The sequence below is a fragment of the Piliocolobus tephrosceles genome, chromosome 3 (assembly GCF_002776525.5).
Source record: "Piliocolobus tephrosceles isolate RC106 chromosome 3, ASM277652v3, whole genome shotgun sequence".
NCBI classification, from domain to species: domain Eukaryota; kingdom Metazoa; phylum Chordata; class Mammalia; order Primates; family Cercopithecidae; genus Piliocolobus; species Piliocolobus tephrosceles.
In genome coordinates, this window is record NC_045436.1 from 30,405,476 (window position 1) to 30,421,816 (window position 16,341).

Genomic DNA, 16,341 nt, shown 5'->3' on the forward strand with positions numbered 1-16,341 from the left:
GTGGCAATCCCAGCAGGAGACAATGCCTCTTTCACAAAAGTTCCAGCAAAAATCCCAAAAACGATTCTTCCCAACCCAGCTGAGATCGTAAATACAATACTCACCCAGTCATTGTAACTAACAAGCTCTGATTCTCTGACTGGCCAGGCCTGAGTCATGTGCTTTCCTTAAGACTAGGATGAGACTGGGTGCAGTGGCTCATGCCTGTAATGCAGCACTTCAGGAGGCTGAGGTGGGGGTATCACTTGAAGCCAGGTATTCAAGACAAGGCTGGACAACATAGGGAGACACTCACCTCTACAAAAAATACAAAAATTAGCCAGGCTTGGTGGCACGTGCCTGCAGTCCCAGCTTCTCAATATTCTGCAGTGGGAGGATCACATGGGCCCAGGAGTTTGAGGCTTCAATGAGCCACGATTGCACCACTGCATTCCAGCCTAAGCGACAGAGAGAGACCCTGTAAAAAAATTTCCTTTAAGCTTAGCATAAGCATTTGACCTATGCCACATGATAAAGAGGGGTGGTCACTCTCCCCAAAATAAAGGTTAAATTCATAGAAGAAGGAGAAATGGATGCTGGTCAAACAAAATTAATATGTCCACTGCACCAGGGTAAGACCCAAGTGGAACTTTTTTTTTCTCTTTTCACCAAGTGGAGCCTTTTCCATGCAGCATCTAATAGTATATCCAGACACAGTTTCTGAAAGTGAAATTATCATTGGTTTCTCTTTTTTTGAGACGGAGTTTCACTCTCGTTGCCCAGGCTGGAATGCAATGGCGTGATCTCAGCTCACTGCAACCTCCGCCTCCCAGGTTCAGGTGATTCTCCTGCCTCAGCCTCCCGAGTAGCTGGGATTAGAGGCATGCACCACCACCCCCAGCTGATTTTATATTCTTTAGTAGAGATGGGGTTTCTCCATGTTGGTCAGGCTGTTTTTAACTCCCGACCTCAAGTGATCTGCTCGCTTCAGCCTCCCAAAGTGCTGGGATTACAGGCATGAACCACCACGCCTGGCTCACTGGTTTTTTAAAGTTAGATTCTTACATCTATCGTTGAGCTACATCGTGTTAATCAGCTGTCTGTGGATGCTCAGACAACACTGGAGTCAGGTGAAAAATGATCTCTTCTCATGCCCAGGGCTGAGTTATTGAAAGGACCAAATACTCCAGGTTTACAAAACCACATCACAAAAATCTCAACCCATCGCCAGATCTGTTAACCCTGGGGAAATTTAAAAGAAAGCAAGTAATTCAGTTGTCCAAAAGATTAAATGACAACAATGAAAACATGACGTTTGGCATACTCTACTCTCTCTCGTTTCCTGTAAGGCACAGAATGATAGGAGTAACTGATCCAAAGGTTCTTGATTTTCAAAACTTTCCTGACTAAATCAAGTAAAAATGGACCAATAAGGCTTTCAATTTCATGGCTTTTAAAGCTTGTTTTCACAAACCAGCTCTTGGATTCTTGACGTCAAAAATCTATATTTAGGTAGAGTGTTCACTCTTCATCCAAGAGTAGATGTATATTCTTAGTCTGATTTTAATTTTTCTCTTATTTGGAAAAGATGATTTAGAGAATTAAGGAGAAAAATAATCACATGATAAAGGAATCTGCAAAATCACAGAATTTACATTTTTCTATGTAAATATTTATCATTTGTATTACAAAAGTATAATCTTAGTTTCTAAAGTTACTTTAATGATTGTGACATGCAGTATAATCAGTCAGGTGTATGCTGAATTAAGAGCAAGGCTGCTTACCTGATTTTTCTGTTTTGGGTGACATAATTTTATTTCAATTGTTAGCAGGGATCCACTTTGCCCACATAACTGTGGAAATAACCAAAGGCATTGTTTAAATCAGGACATTATGTGAACAACTAAAAGGTTATCCAAAATAATTAAACTTATAGCACAAAATGAGAATTACGCACATTATTGTAATTAACTTAGTCACATAGCACGAACAATAAGAAATAGACTGAGATTTTTCTTTTTTTTTTTTTTTGAGACGGAGTCTCGCTCTGTTGCCGGGGCTGGAGTGCAGTGGCCGCATCTCAGCTCACTGCAAGCTCCACCTCCCGGGTTCACGCCATTCTCCTGCCTCAGCCTCCCGAGTAGCTGGGACTACAGGCGCCCACCACCTCGCCTGGCTAGTTTTTTGTATTTTTTAATAGAGACGGGGTTTCACCATGTTAGCCAGGATGGTCTCGATCTCCTGACCTCGTGATCCGCCCGTCTCGGCCTCCCAAAGTGCTGGGATTACAGGCGTGAGCCACCGCGCCCGGCCGAGACTGAGATTTTGAGATTCCAGCTCCTCCTAGGGATCTTTGACACAATTAACAGTGTTTTATTCTTTTCTGATTCTCTTCTTCTTTGTTTTGAAGTTCTCCTGGCTCTTTATAATTTTAAAAGTCTTCACTTTTCAGCCTACAGTTGAATCAAGTTGGAATTTTAAATATAGGGTCTTTATTCTTTATCATCTAAATTATGTTTTTTAAGTTTTTTTTTTTCTTTTTTTCCTTTTAAACACTTTTACATTCCTACAGCTAACTGTATGCCTCTGGGAATAGTCTTTCTCTATCAAAGTATGTTGAGAGGCCTTTTGTAGCCAGGTTTCTGCTCAACGTTGCATTCAGGGATGCCCCATCCAGGAAGCAAAGTCATTTTTCAAAGGGATTCCAGTCTTCTCATCCCTCTCAAATGTCTCCCCGTCTCCCTTAATTCCCCATTTCTCTCTCTCCTTGCAACTACTCAAGATCCTCTCATGTGCTAAACCTCACATTCTCACTTGAGACTCACTCAGCCTCTTCTCTTCCTCTCTAGCCATTTCTCTCTCCCCAGCCTCTGTATTGTAGGTAGCGATGTGGACTCCCTGTAAGAATTGTGAGCCTCTTCTCCTCTACTGCTCAGCAATCCAGTTCCACTGACAGCAACACTTAAAGACTAGGAAACTCCACCAGGCAAGTTAAAACCATATTTCCAAAAAGAGGATAGAAAAGTAGATTATCTGCAAAGAAAAAATTTTCCAAAGTCAGAGACAGGTACATGGGGAAAAGAGATGAGGAATACATAGTACTGAACTGGTTCCTTGTGTTTTTACAACTTTCAGCACCCTTGGGCTGTTACTTCTTGTTCAAACCTTTGTGATTCATGTAAAATAAGACAGGGTTAAGCTGGGCACAGTGGCTCGTGCCTATAAACCCCCTACTTGGGAGACTGAGGCAAGAGGATTGCTTGAGTCCAGGAGTTCGAGACCAGCCTGGGCAACATAGCAAGACCCTCCATCTCTCAAAAAGTTTTTCAAGCCGGGTGCAGTGGCTTACGCCTATAATCCCAGCACTTTAGGAGGCCGAGGTGGGCGGATCACGAGGTCAGGAGATCGAGACTATCCTGGCTAACACGGTGAAACCCCATCTCTACTAAAAATACAAAAAATTAGCTGGGTGTAGTGGCGGGCGCCTGTAGTCCCAGCTACTCGGGAGGCTGAGGCAGGAGAATGGCGTGAACCCGGGAGGCGGAGCTTGCAGTGAGCCGAGATTGCGCCACTGCACTCCAGCCTGGCTGAGAGCGAGATTCCATCTCAAAAAAAAAAAAAAAAAAAAAAAAAGTTTTTTGAAAACATAAGACAACCTTAAAAGAGTCTGTGCTTTTTAAAGAAAAATAACTTCCGGGCTGGGTGCAGTGGTTTACACCTGTGATCCCAGCACTTTGGGAGGCCAAGGCAGGCTGATCACCTGAGGTTGGGAGTTTGAGACCAGCCTGACCAACATGAAGCAACCCCGTCTCTCCTAAAAATATAAAATTAGCCAGGCGTGGTGGTGCATGCCTGTAATCCCAGCTACTCGGGAGGCTGAGGCAGGAGAATCGCTTGAACCCGGGAGGCGGAGATTACAGTGAGCCGATATTGCGCTCCAGCCTGGGCAACAAGAGCAAAACTCCGTCTCAAAAGAAAAAGAGAAGAGAGAAAGAGAAAGAGACAGAGAAAGACAAAGAGAAAGAGAAAGAGAAAGAAGAAAAGAGGAGGAAGGAAGGAAGAAAACTTCCAAACTGAATCTGAATTAAAAAGTTTCCTCTATTGCTCAGAAATCGTGGGTGCCAGGGCAACTTCAAGGAAAACTATTTATGCAACCTTTCTGGACCTAGCAGTTCAAACTTTACTGTTTAATCATTCACAAAACAGCCATTAGGAGCACAGACTCTGAAGCTAGCCTGGCTGGCTTCGCATTCCGCCTCTGCCACTTTCTAACTGCACCCTTGGCAAATTGCTTACCCCACCCAGTGCCTCTGTTTTCTCATGTGAAAAATGGAGAGAAAAATAGTATCCACTTTACAGGCTGTGAGAAATCAGCCTGTTGCCACATGTAACATGTTAGTGTATTCACGGTGTAGAAATAGGCTATATTTCTATAGTCTGCGACACCCATAATTCTGTGCAATTCTGGGCTCACAAAAACTGTTATTTAGTTGAACTAGAAAACCATAGTAACTCTCAAAGTCTTTCGCGAGGAAAAAACAAAAAACAAAACACAAAACACACCTCTCAGAAGAGAAAGGCCGATGTCGCTAGATGTTGTATGTGATACATCACACATACATCCCACTGTGAATGTTTTGACTGAATTTACCATTTGACAGACATACTTGGCCAGTGGTCTTCTATTCCCAAACCCAAAGCTGTTATCGCTCTGGGTTCTGGGCAAACGGGATTTTGTCCTTACGTTCCAGGCTGCCCTGGATCACTGCAGAGATATGGGATCACAGATCAAAGGTTCCGTGGTCATGCTGGCTCAGGTTGTCTCTCAAGATGACTTGACATTACCAGGCTTAGAACCTTATTCAGTTTTTGCAACAACTTTAGATCAGTTTAGTTTACTCCAGATTTACTGGTTCTGAGGTAGATGTATTATTGAACTTTAATGCTCTTATTGCTCTTAGAAGCATCCTTAGTCTCATCCCTTGTTTTCTGTCCTACATCTGGATTTAGCACTTCCCTGCTGCTCCAAGATTTCTATCCCATATTGCAGCCTCATAGTTCTTGTCTCCAACAGAAAGTAACAGATTGTGTGGGGATTTAGCATTCTTTTTCTTTTCCAGATGGAGTCTCACTGTGTTGTCCAGGCTGGAGTGTGGTGGCACGATATTGGCTCACTGCATCCTCCACCTCTGGGGTTCAAGCAATCCTCCTGCCTCAGCCTCCCAAGTAGATGGGATTACAGGCACCTGCCACCACGCCCAGCTAATTTTTGTATTTTTAGTAGAGACGGGGTTTTGCCATGTTGGCCAGGCTGGTCTCAAATTGCTGACCTCAGGTGATCCACCAGTCTCAAACTTCCCAAAGTGCTGGGATTACAGGTGTAAGCCACTGCACCTGGCCAGGATTTAGCATTCTTAGTTCAGTGGAAAAATTATAAGAAATGGTTAATATAGGAGTCTTCCATAGGTGCCAGCTAGTTAAGGATGGGTAGCTCAGTCCACACTTTTAAGTCATAATTTTCTCATCCAAGGTTTGATCCAGCTCTGAAAGCATGTCTCCTGCCCTTTGTCAAGGTGAGGAAGTTCCTGTCTATTTCTATTTTTCTGAGAATTGTGGTTTGTTTTTTTTTTAAATCATGAATGGGTGTTTAATTTTGTCAAATGTCTTTTCTGTATTACTTGATATGAGCATGTAGTTTTCCTGTGAGTATGGTAGATTGAGGTTTGCTTTATGGCCAAAGCTATGGTCTATCATGGTATATGTTCCATGGGTGCTTGAAAAGAATGCTTATTCTGCTGTTGTTGGGTAGACTGTTCTATAGATGTTGATTACGTCTTGTTGGTTGAGGACATCCCATTCTTTTATATCCTTGCTGATTTTTAGCCTAATTTTTCTATCAACTGTTAAATGGGGGTGTTGAAATCTCCAACTATAATTGTGGATTTGTCTATTTTTCCTTTCAGTTCCATCAGTTTTCACTTCATATATTGTGAAGGTCTGTTGTGTGGTGGATACCCATACAGGATTCCTATATCTTCTTGGTGCATTGACCCCTTTTATCATTACATGATATTCCTCTCCTTATCTGGTAATATAGTCTTTGCTCTGAATGTTACTTTATCTGGTGTTAACATAGCTACTTCTGCTTTCTTTCCAGTAATGTTTGCATGATATAACTTGTTTCATCCTTTTTCTTTCAATATGCTTATGTTGTTATATTTGAAGTAAGTTTCTTATAGACACCATATAGGTGGGTCATGTCTTTTAATCCACTCAAATTTGCCTTTTTTTTTTTTTTTTTTTTAGATGCAGTCTTGCTCTGTCACCCAGGCTGGAGTGCAGTGGCACAATCTCAATTCACTGCAATCTCCACCTCCTGGGTTCAAGGGATTCTCCTGCCTCAGCCTCCAAAGTAACTGGGATTACAGGTGTGGGCCCCCACATCTGGCTACTTTTTGTAATTTTTAGTAGAGACAGGGTTTCACCATGTTGCCCAGGCTGGTCTTGAACTCCTGACCTCAGGCAATCTGCCTGCCTCAGCCTTCCAAAGTCCTGGGATTACAGGCATAAGCCACTGTGCCCAGACTTCAGACTGTCTTCTAAATGTTGTATTTAGGTTATTTACTTTTAGTGTAATTATTGGTATGTTAGGACTTAAGTCTGCTATTTGTTTTCTGTTTGTTCTCTCTGATTTCCGTTTCTGTTTTCTTTTTATCTGCCTTCCTACAGGTTGCTTAAATATAATTTAGTATTCTATTTTATCTATAGTGTTTTTGAGTTTATCCTTTTGCATAGTTTTTATTGATTGCTTAATATTTATTACATAGACATTATATCACATTTTACCAGTTTGAGTGAAGTATAGAAATCTTATATTTCTTATGTCCCTTTATGCTTCCTCATTTATAATATAATTAGCTTAAGTATTTTTTCTATATATGTTGAGAACCATATCAGACAGTGTCATACTTTTTGCTTCAACTGCCAAACTAATCTAGGAAACTCAAGAGGAGAAGGAAAATGTTTTGTGTTTGTCCATATATTTAGTCTTTCCATGATTATTTTTTCCCTTATGATGTTGCAAAATTCCTTCTAATTATCTTTTCTGTTCTGAGAACAGTTTCTAGTTATTATTTTAGAATAAGTTTACTGCTGAGAAATTTTTAGTTTCACTTTTTCTGATAATGCCTTCATTTCCCCTTCATTTCCCCTTCATTCTTAAATGATATTTACCTGGGTATAGAATTTCGTGTTGACACTTCATTTCTTTCAGCACTTCCACAATATAGTGTCACTTCCTCTGGCCTCCATAGTTTCTCCTTATAAATCTGTTGTCATTCAAATTGTTTTTCCAGTATAACTAATGTATCTTTTCTGTCTCACTGCTTTCAAGATTTTTTCTTTGTCTTTTAGTTTTCAAAAGTTTCATAAGTTTGACTGTAATGTGCCTTGATGTAAATTTATTTGGATTTATCTTGTTTGTGGTTTGCTCAGTATCTTCAATCTGTAGATTTGGGTAGTTTTCAGCCATTATATCTTCTAATATTTTTTGAGCTCCATCCTCTTACTCTTCTCCTTTTAGAACTCTGATAACAAGAGTGTTAAATCTTTATAGTCCCATAATTCCCTGAGGTTTGTTCTTTTTTTTCTTTTTCAATCTTTTTCTCTCTTTTGTTCAGATTGGGTAATTTCTATTATCCTATCTTCAAGTTCATTATTTCTTTCCTCTGTCCCCTCTATTCTGTGTTGAGTCCATTCACTGATATAATACTATCTTTTATTTGTTTCAAGCATGTTTGTAATGCTCACTGAAACATATGATGATTTCCTTAAGACCTTTATCAGATAATTCTAACATTGCCATCATTTCAGTGTTAGGATCTATTTATTATCTTTTTTTCATTCAGTTTGAGTTCTTCTTTATTCTCGGTAGGAGTGATTTTCTATTAAAACCTAGATATTTGTGTATTATATTGAAATTTGGGATCTTATTTAAATTTCTTGGAAAGTGGGAGTGGGGAGTGAGCTGCCTCATTACTGCCAGAAGAGGTCAAGTTTCAGGTTCCCATCTGGCTCCCATTGAGCCTGAGTTGGGGGAGCTACTCATTACTGTTAGGTGAGAGTGGAAGTCCTGCTTCACATTCAGCCTCTACTCCTGGCTGGGAGGGGTAGAAGAACCTTATTACTGCTTCCCTCTTGGCCTGACATTATGTTGGAGAAGTGGCTGAGATGAAAGTTTTGTCTGCAGTAGGTCTCCTTTGAGGCCACACCAGAAGGAAGGGGCAGAGGCATCTCATACCCACTGGGTAGGTGTGGAAATCCATGTGGTCCTCACTGACACTGCATGAGAGGGATGAAAGTTCCATCTCCATACTGTTTTCTCTGACTCTAGTCCAGTGAAAGGGTGGGAGGTGGAGGTTGGTGCTACTGCCATTATAGCCTGGGGACAGTGCAAGTCTATGCTTCCTCTTGAGCTTTCACTGGGGGTGGGGCTTACATTTTTTCTGTGGTGTTTGGCTGGAGTGGAGCAGTTGTTGTCCAATCCTTGTCTCATATATATATATATTTATATGTGTGTGTGTGTGTGTGTGTGTGTATATATATATATATATATATATATATATATTTTTTTTTTTTTTAATAGAGATGGTGTCTTGCTATGTTGCCCAGCAGGCTGGTCTTGAACTCCTGGGCTTCAGTTATCCACCCACCTTGGCCTCCCAAAGTTCTGGGTTTACAAGCGTAAGTCACTGCACCCAGGCTGTCTAATCGTTATCTCTAGTTAGCTACCCATCTTTTGTTCTTTCAGCTGGAGAGAGCAGGCTTTTGGGAATTTTTGTTTTGTTTTGTTTGGTGTGCATTCATTGGTATTTCTGGGTTACGAGTTTCTTTAGCTACAAGTCTGGGATATGTGAGTGAAAAAGAAAACCCAGAGAACACACTGCCTCTGGTCCCATGGTCTCCAGTCAGTAAGCATTCTCCACCTTTCAGAGTCATCACATTGTTTCATATGTAAAGTCTAGGGTTTGTAGTTGTACTTCGTGAAAGGAGTAGGGAATAGTACATTCATTCTAGCTTCCAGAAGTTGATTTTTTTTTTTTAAGAAACTGCAGTAAGCTATTATAAACACAAGAGGTCTCTTCTAACATACACTTTTGTTTTTTACTCAAGAAAGGCTAATTTTTAGCATTCTCAAACATAATTCTGAAGGATTAATTAATCATTTTATTTTAAATTCTTAAATATCCAAATGTTCTTCCTTCTCATCTTGAAAAAAATCAGCTTTATCTCATCATTTTCTCAGGTTTATGTTATTCAATAGGAGAGACTATGGGCCTGAGAAAACTGTGACATTATTATTATTTATCCACATTAATCAGTGTATTTTTGACACACTGCATTCATTAAAGTATTTGAAGGAAACATATCACTGCCTTCAAAGATATTACATTCTAAAAATACAAAGTAAAATGTAAAGTAAGATTTCAGAATTTTGAAATTAGGCTGTTTTAGTTAAGAAGAATAAATTCTAGTGATCTATTGCGTATCAAGGTGACTATAGTTAACAATAATGTATTGTATATTTCAAAACTGCTAAAAGAGTGGTTTATAAATGTTCGCCTAACACAGAAATGATAAGCATGTGAGGTGATGAATATGTTAATTAGCCTGGTCTGCTCCTTCCACAATGTACACATACATTAAGACATCATTGTACCACATAAATATTATGCAATTATTATTGTCAATTTAAAATAAAAATTTAAACATTAAAAATATTTTGAAATTAGTTTGATTATTCACACATCTTTCACACACAAAGAAGCATTCATTGAAAACCTAAATTGTTCCCACATTGTGAAGACAAATGCAATTTACAATAAACAATCTTTCCCATTTTAATCAGTATTGGTAGCTGGAATGAGACAAGAGATGTTCTAATTCTTGAATCTCTAAACTTGTGTTTATCAAATGTAAACACAAAAATGAGTTAAATATTGCAACAGGAAATATCGGACATCCTTGAGGCTTTCCTAGTTGATTGTCAGCTCCCACTGGCAGTGTTGCCTGCTCATAACCCCTCACCCTCATTCCTTCATCTCCTCTCAGGATAGAATGATCAATCTTTTCAAGTGTCACCACAGAAATTTAAATTGGAACGCTTAGCGCCTTTGGAAATGTAGATTGCCATTCCAGTTCAAGTGTAGGTGAAGGTCATAAGCTGCTTCTGTAACTCCACTCTCTATATGTCTTTGGCCATCTAATAATTTAAAACCAATTTCTTTCCATTCAGATGGAGAGGCATTCCCACGACCTCTAACCAGCAAGCAGGATTTTACTACTAAATCACTTCTGCATTTAAAAATAAAAAATTACCATAACAAAACATGGATACCATTTCAAGCCAAGCGTTGCTAAATTTTGACCTGGGTGCATTTGGGAGTGAAGACAGTAAGGAAAAAAAATAACTTTCTTCCAATAGGAAGCATTTTAGTTGCTTATTATGCAGATTTAGTGGTCATGAGAGCTTAAAAAAAAGGAAAAAGGGTCAATAATCTGCATAATGGAAGCTATCCTCTGCTGTGAACTCTGAAAGGGATATATACGTAACAAGGGCAAACTTGCTGGCTACGCACTCAGGGGCATGTTCCTATAGACTACGATAGGAATGATGCTTGCTGGGGTTTTCCAGGGCCTTCTATTTTTTTTTTTTTTTTTTTTTTTTTTTTTTTTTTTTTGTTTGAGACGAAGTCTCGCTCTGTCGCCCAGGCTGGAGTGCAGTGGCCGGATCTCAGCTCACTGCAAGCTCTGCCTCCCGGGTTCACGCCATTCTCCTGCCTCAGCCTCCCGAGTAGCTGGGACTACAGGCGCCCGCCACCTTGCCCGGCTAGTTTTTTGTATTTTTTAGTAGAGACGGGGTTTCACCGTGTTAGCCAGGATGGTCTCGATCTCCTGACCTCGTGATCCGCCCGTCTCGGCCTCCCAAAGTGCTGGGATTACAGGCTTGAGCCACCGCGCCCGGCTCCAGGGCCTTCTAATTCTGCCATTTACTAACCGCTGCCTCTACTCAGTTTACTTATCCACAGAAACAATACCCGCCTTGTATGATTCAGGAAGGCTTTTGAGGAATGAATGAGCTAGATGTGAGCAGGACATTGAAAGTCCAAGATAATATTTAAGTCTCCTTTTATTTCATGCGCCATGTTTTTTTCAAAGCCAGAAGAGATGTAACTGAGGCTTGATGGTAAGTCACAGTTTACTGGCAGGATGTGGGGGGAGGTTTTTGGAGAAAAACAGAACAACATATAGGAAAGCAGAGTAGACTCAAATAGCAGAGCAGGAAGGAAGCACAAGTGGTGTTTGTATAGACAGAGCAAGAGGAGAGATTGAAAAAGTAAACAGAATCTTGATCACTAGCAGCCTCCTTTATTTGTAAGGAAATTTCCTTTATCCTTAAGCGATAGGAGCCTACTAAGTGCTTCTAGAGAGTCAAATGAATAGATTAACATTTAAGAAAGTTCTTACTAGTGGTTTCTGGAGGACCAACTGAAGGGGGGTGATCTAGAGGTAAAGACATAAATCAGAAGCCAGAGTGTAGAAAAGAAATGATGAAATCCTAAACTAAAGCAGAGCCTTTCGTAATAGAGAGCTGAAAGATGTTGAACAGAGAGAACTTAATTAATGGTGGTTGTGCTGGGGAAAGAGAAAAGGTGAATTAAGAATAGCTTTCAGATCTTCTGATGTTGAAAATTGGATAGAAGTTTGGTGGTTTGTTTTGTTTTTGTTTTAATATTGTCTTTTCATAAATCTGTAAGAACATATCTAATTTTTATTTCAGTGGTCCATTCATAGATACAATTTTCCTATGAAAAGACTAAAAGGCAGAAATGAAATCCACAGGCAGACAGCCCGGGTGGCACCCTGGGCCTGGTTAAAGATCGACCCCTGACCTAACCGGTTATGTTATCTATAGATTCCAGACGTTGTATGGACAAGCGTTGTGAAAGTCCCTGTCCTGTTCTGTTCTGTTCTGATTACCGGTGCTTGCAGCCCCCAGTCACGTACCCCCTGCTTGCTCAATCGAAACCACCCCCCTCCCACCCATGGTTAAGCAAGCAGTTTGTCTAAAAAAAAAAAAAAACCCCAGACGTTTGTGGTTTAAAAAAGGGCAGGAGCCAATCAGAAACTGCCGAATGTTCAAACTTCAAAATGTCAACCAATCCCAATCTTGTAACTGCAAAAATGCCCTAATCTTCTGTAACCTGTTTGTGCCTTACTATAAAAAGTAGGCTTCAGCTGTGCTCGGGGCCTCTCTCTTGCCCTCCTGACTACGCCTGTACAGAGAGAGGTCCGGGTTCGAACCTGCAATAAAGTGATCCTGGCTGCTTGGCTTTGACTTTGGTTTCTGGTGGTCGTCTTTGAGGGGGGTCTCGGAACTCAGGGCACAACACCTAAGATGTGTGAAGCCAAAGCACCACTGTGTACTTGTCATTTGTGTGAAGTTGTGAACCATCACAGCCTGATGTTTTATATATATGTCTATACAGTTGACCCTTGAACAACATGAGTTTAAAGTATGCTAGTCCACTTATACCTGGATTTTCTTCTGCTTCTGCCACCCTCAAGCTAGCAAGACCAACCTGCCTCATCCTCCTCCTCCCCAGCCTTCTCAACATGAGGATGACAAGGATGAAAGCCTTTTTGAGAGACCACTTCCACTTAATGAATAATAAATATATTTTTTCTTTCTAAAATTTTATTTATTTATTTATTTATTTATTTATTTATTTATTTTGAGACAGGGTCTCACTCTGTTCCCTGGGTTGGAGTGCAGGGATGCAATCATAGCTCATTGCAGCTTCATACTCCTGGGCTTAAGCAATCCTCCCACTTTAGCCTCCTGAATAGCTAGGAAGACTATAGGCACATGCTACTGCACCCGGATAATTTTAAAATTTTTTGTACAGACAGTGATACGATTTGGCTATGTACCCATCCAAATCTTATCTTGAATTGTAGTTCCCATAATTCCCACATGTTGTGGGAGGGACCTAGTGAGAGGTAATTAAATCATGGGGGTGGTTACCCCCATGCTTTTGTTCTTTTGAGTTCTCATGAGATCTGATGGTTTTATAAGGGGCATCCCCCTTTGCTTGGCACTCATTCAATCTTTCTTCTGCCACCCTGTGAAGAGGTACCTTTTGCCATGATTGTAAGTTTCCTGAGGTCTCCCCAGCCATGCAAAAATGTGAGTCAATTAAACCTCTTTCCTTTATAAATTACCCAGTCTCAGGCTGTTCTCTATAGCAGTGTAAGAATGGACTAATACAGATGGAGCATCACTATGTTGACCAGCCTGGTCTCAAGTTCCTGGTCTCAAGTGATCCTCCTTCCTCAGCCTCCCAAAGCATTGGGATTATAGGCATGAGCTACCCGACTCAGCCACAGGTTTCTTTTTCTTTCTTTCTCTCTTGCCTGCTTGCTTGCTTGCTTTTTTTCTTTCTTTCTTTCCTTCTTTCTTTTTTATTTAATAGAGATGAGGTTTTCTCATGTTGCCCCAGTTGGTCTTGAACTCCTGGGTTCAAACAATCTGCCCAGCTTAGCCTCCCAAAGTGCTAAGATTACAGGTATAAGCCATTGTGCACAGCCAGCCATGCTTTTCTTAATAACATTTTATTTTCTCTAGTTTACTTTATTGTAAGAATACAGGAAACTAGACATACTATATACATAGAGCATACAACATGTGTGTTGATTTGTATAAGTTTTGGGGGAGTCAAAAATTATACACAGATTTTTGACTTGGGGATGGGTTGGTGCCCCTAACTCCCACATTGTTCAGGGGTCAGCTGTATGCGTGTGCATTGGGCATTTGAAAATAATTTAAAAATAGAAGCATTTTATGCTGGCATGACATGATGTCTTGAATTTTCTTCAGAACAATCCAATGGGTTGCAAGACAGAAACATACATAGTCTCAAAATGAAATAAGATTAGTCATATGTGAATTGAAAATGGGTGCATGGGTGATAGCAATATACTGTCATCTCTACCTTTGTCTAGATTTTGAAATTTACATAGTAAAAACGTTTTAAAAATGAATAGAAATGCAAATTAAATAGGTGCACAAGTTTCTAAAAACCATTTCCAAGGAAATTATGTTCAAAAGAAAAAGTAAGAGAATATGATTCTGGGAATGAGGTGGCAGTGGCAGTGCAATTTTTGACCTTATGAATGCCCCCATAAAAAAACATCAGAGCAACCAGGAGAGCAAAACCAAAGACAGAGAACTCCTAAATTACTATCGGTTATTCACGGGAAAACATCGTAGAGTATTCTGAGAATAACTGTAGAAACTTGAAGAGTGTTTTGCAGGTTTTATTGCGCAGATAACTGCACTGGGGTTGCTGGAAGATCTGAGGATGCCAGATCTGCCTGGGTGTTTGTGCCTATGAATTCTTGAAAGTAACAAACCAGACTGACTTTCCATGACAAAGCCCTACATGGAGGAGCAAATGCTGAGAATAGATTCCTAGTTGACTAGGGCAGGGACAATAGAGACAAAGGAAAGAGAATGTCCAGATAAAATTAGAGATGAACAGAGAATGAAGACCTCAGGCAGTTCACTGCCACGTTTTCGGTCTCTTTGTGAAAACAACAAAAGGAAGAGTTCTAGAGTCATGAGGTTAAAAATGTTATTCTGACTCCTTCATCCCTCTTAAATATGCAAAAACAGTCATTGAATTAAAAATGAGCTAAAGAAAAGGATTGTATCAAATCTCAAACAAAGTTGGTATATTAGAAAAAGAGAAATAGGTCCAGGTGCGGTGGCTTGTGTCTAATCCCAGCACTATAGGAGGCTGAGGTGGGTGGATCATGGGGCCAGGAGATTGAGACCATCCTGTCTAGCACGGTGAAACCCCATCTCTACTAAAAATACAAAAACTTAGCCGGGTGTGGTGGTGGACACCTGTAGTCCCAGCTACTCGGGAGGCTGAGGCAGGAGAATGGCGTGAACCCGGGAGGCAGAGCTTGCAGTGAGCTGAGATGGTGCCACTGCACTCCAGCCTGGGTGACAAAGCGAGACTCCATCTCAAAAAAAACAAAAACAAACAAACAAACAAACAAAAAAACAGAAAAAGAGAAACAGGAGGAGATTAAATCCTTACATACTACGAAATAACACCAGAAATTCAAGCTCACACAACAGATGAAAACTTTAACCGAATATTTCAAAATATGCTAAACAAACATAAGGAAAACTACTATATGTGTTGGTAAAACATAAAAATCAGAATTAAAAAAATAAAGTAAATAGAGCAAAGAAAAATTTAAATGAGATATGAAAAAACTCAGAAAAGGTTTAGGGAAAAAATACATTTGAGAAATAAAGACGCCAGGTGTGGTGGCTCACACCTGTAATCCTAGCACTTTGGGAAGCTGAGGCAGGCTGATCACTTGAGGTCAGGAGTTTGAGATTAGCCTGCCCAACATGGTGAAACCCTGTCTCTACCAAAAAATATATACATTGACTGGGTGTGGTGGCACCTGCCTGTAGTCCCTGCTACTTGGGAGGCTGAGACAAGAGAATCTTCTGAGACTGGGAGGCAGAGGTTGCAGTGAACCAAGATCATGCTACTGCACTCCAGCCTGGGCAACAGAGAAAGACTCTGCCTCAAAAAAAAAAAAGAGAAATTAAGATAAACCCAACAGGATATGACAATAAACACAACACAAAATGCTTAAGGGAAGTGAAAGTTGGAAAGGAGGAAACTTTTAAATATCAAAGGAAATGAAAAAAGATAAAAAGGATTTGATAAAAAGTGAAAGCTATAGAAGACAGTAAAAGAAGATCTAGCATGTTTGATAGGGAGAGGTCTCTGAAGAGGAAAACCAAAATAATTGAAAAGAATAAATACTAAAATTTAAAATGCAATAAAACTTTCCTTAGGGAGAATTTGAAACTACTTGTTGGATTGACCCCTGCTTATATGAAATAATAGCCCAGAACTTACAATGCCAAGACTTAGTCTGATAAAACTATAGCTTTTTTTTTTTTCGAGATGGAGTCTTGTCCTGTTGACCAGGCTGGAGTGCAGTGGTACGATCTAAGCTCATTGCAACCTCTGCCTCCCGGGTCCAAGCAATTCTCGTCTCTCAGCCTCCCTAATAGCCGGGATTAGAGACATGCTCCGCCATGCCTGAGTACTTTTTTTTTTGTATTTTTTAGTAGAAATGGGGTTTCACCGTGTTGCCCAGGCTGGTCTCGAACTCCTGAGCTCAGGTAATCCTTCTGCCTCAACCTCCGAAAGTGCTAGGATTACAGACGTGAGCCACCATGCCTGGCCAAAACTATAGCTT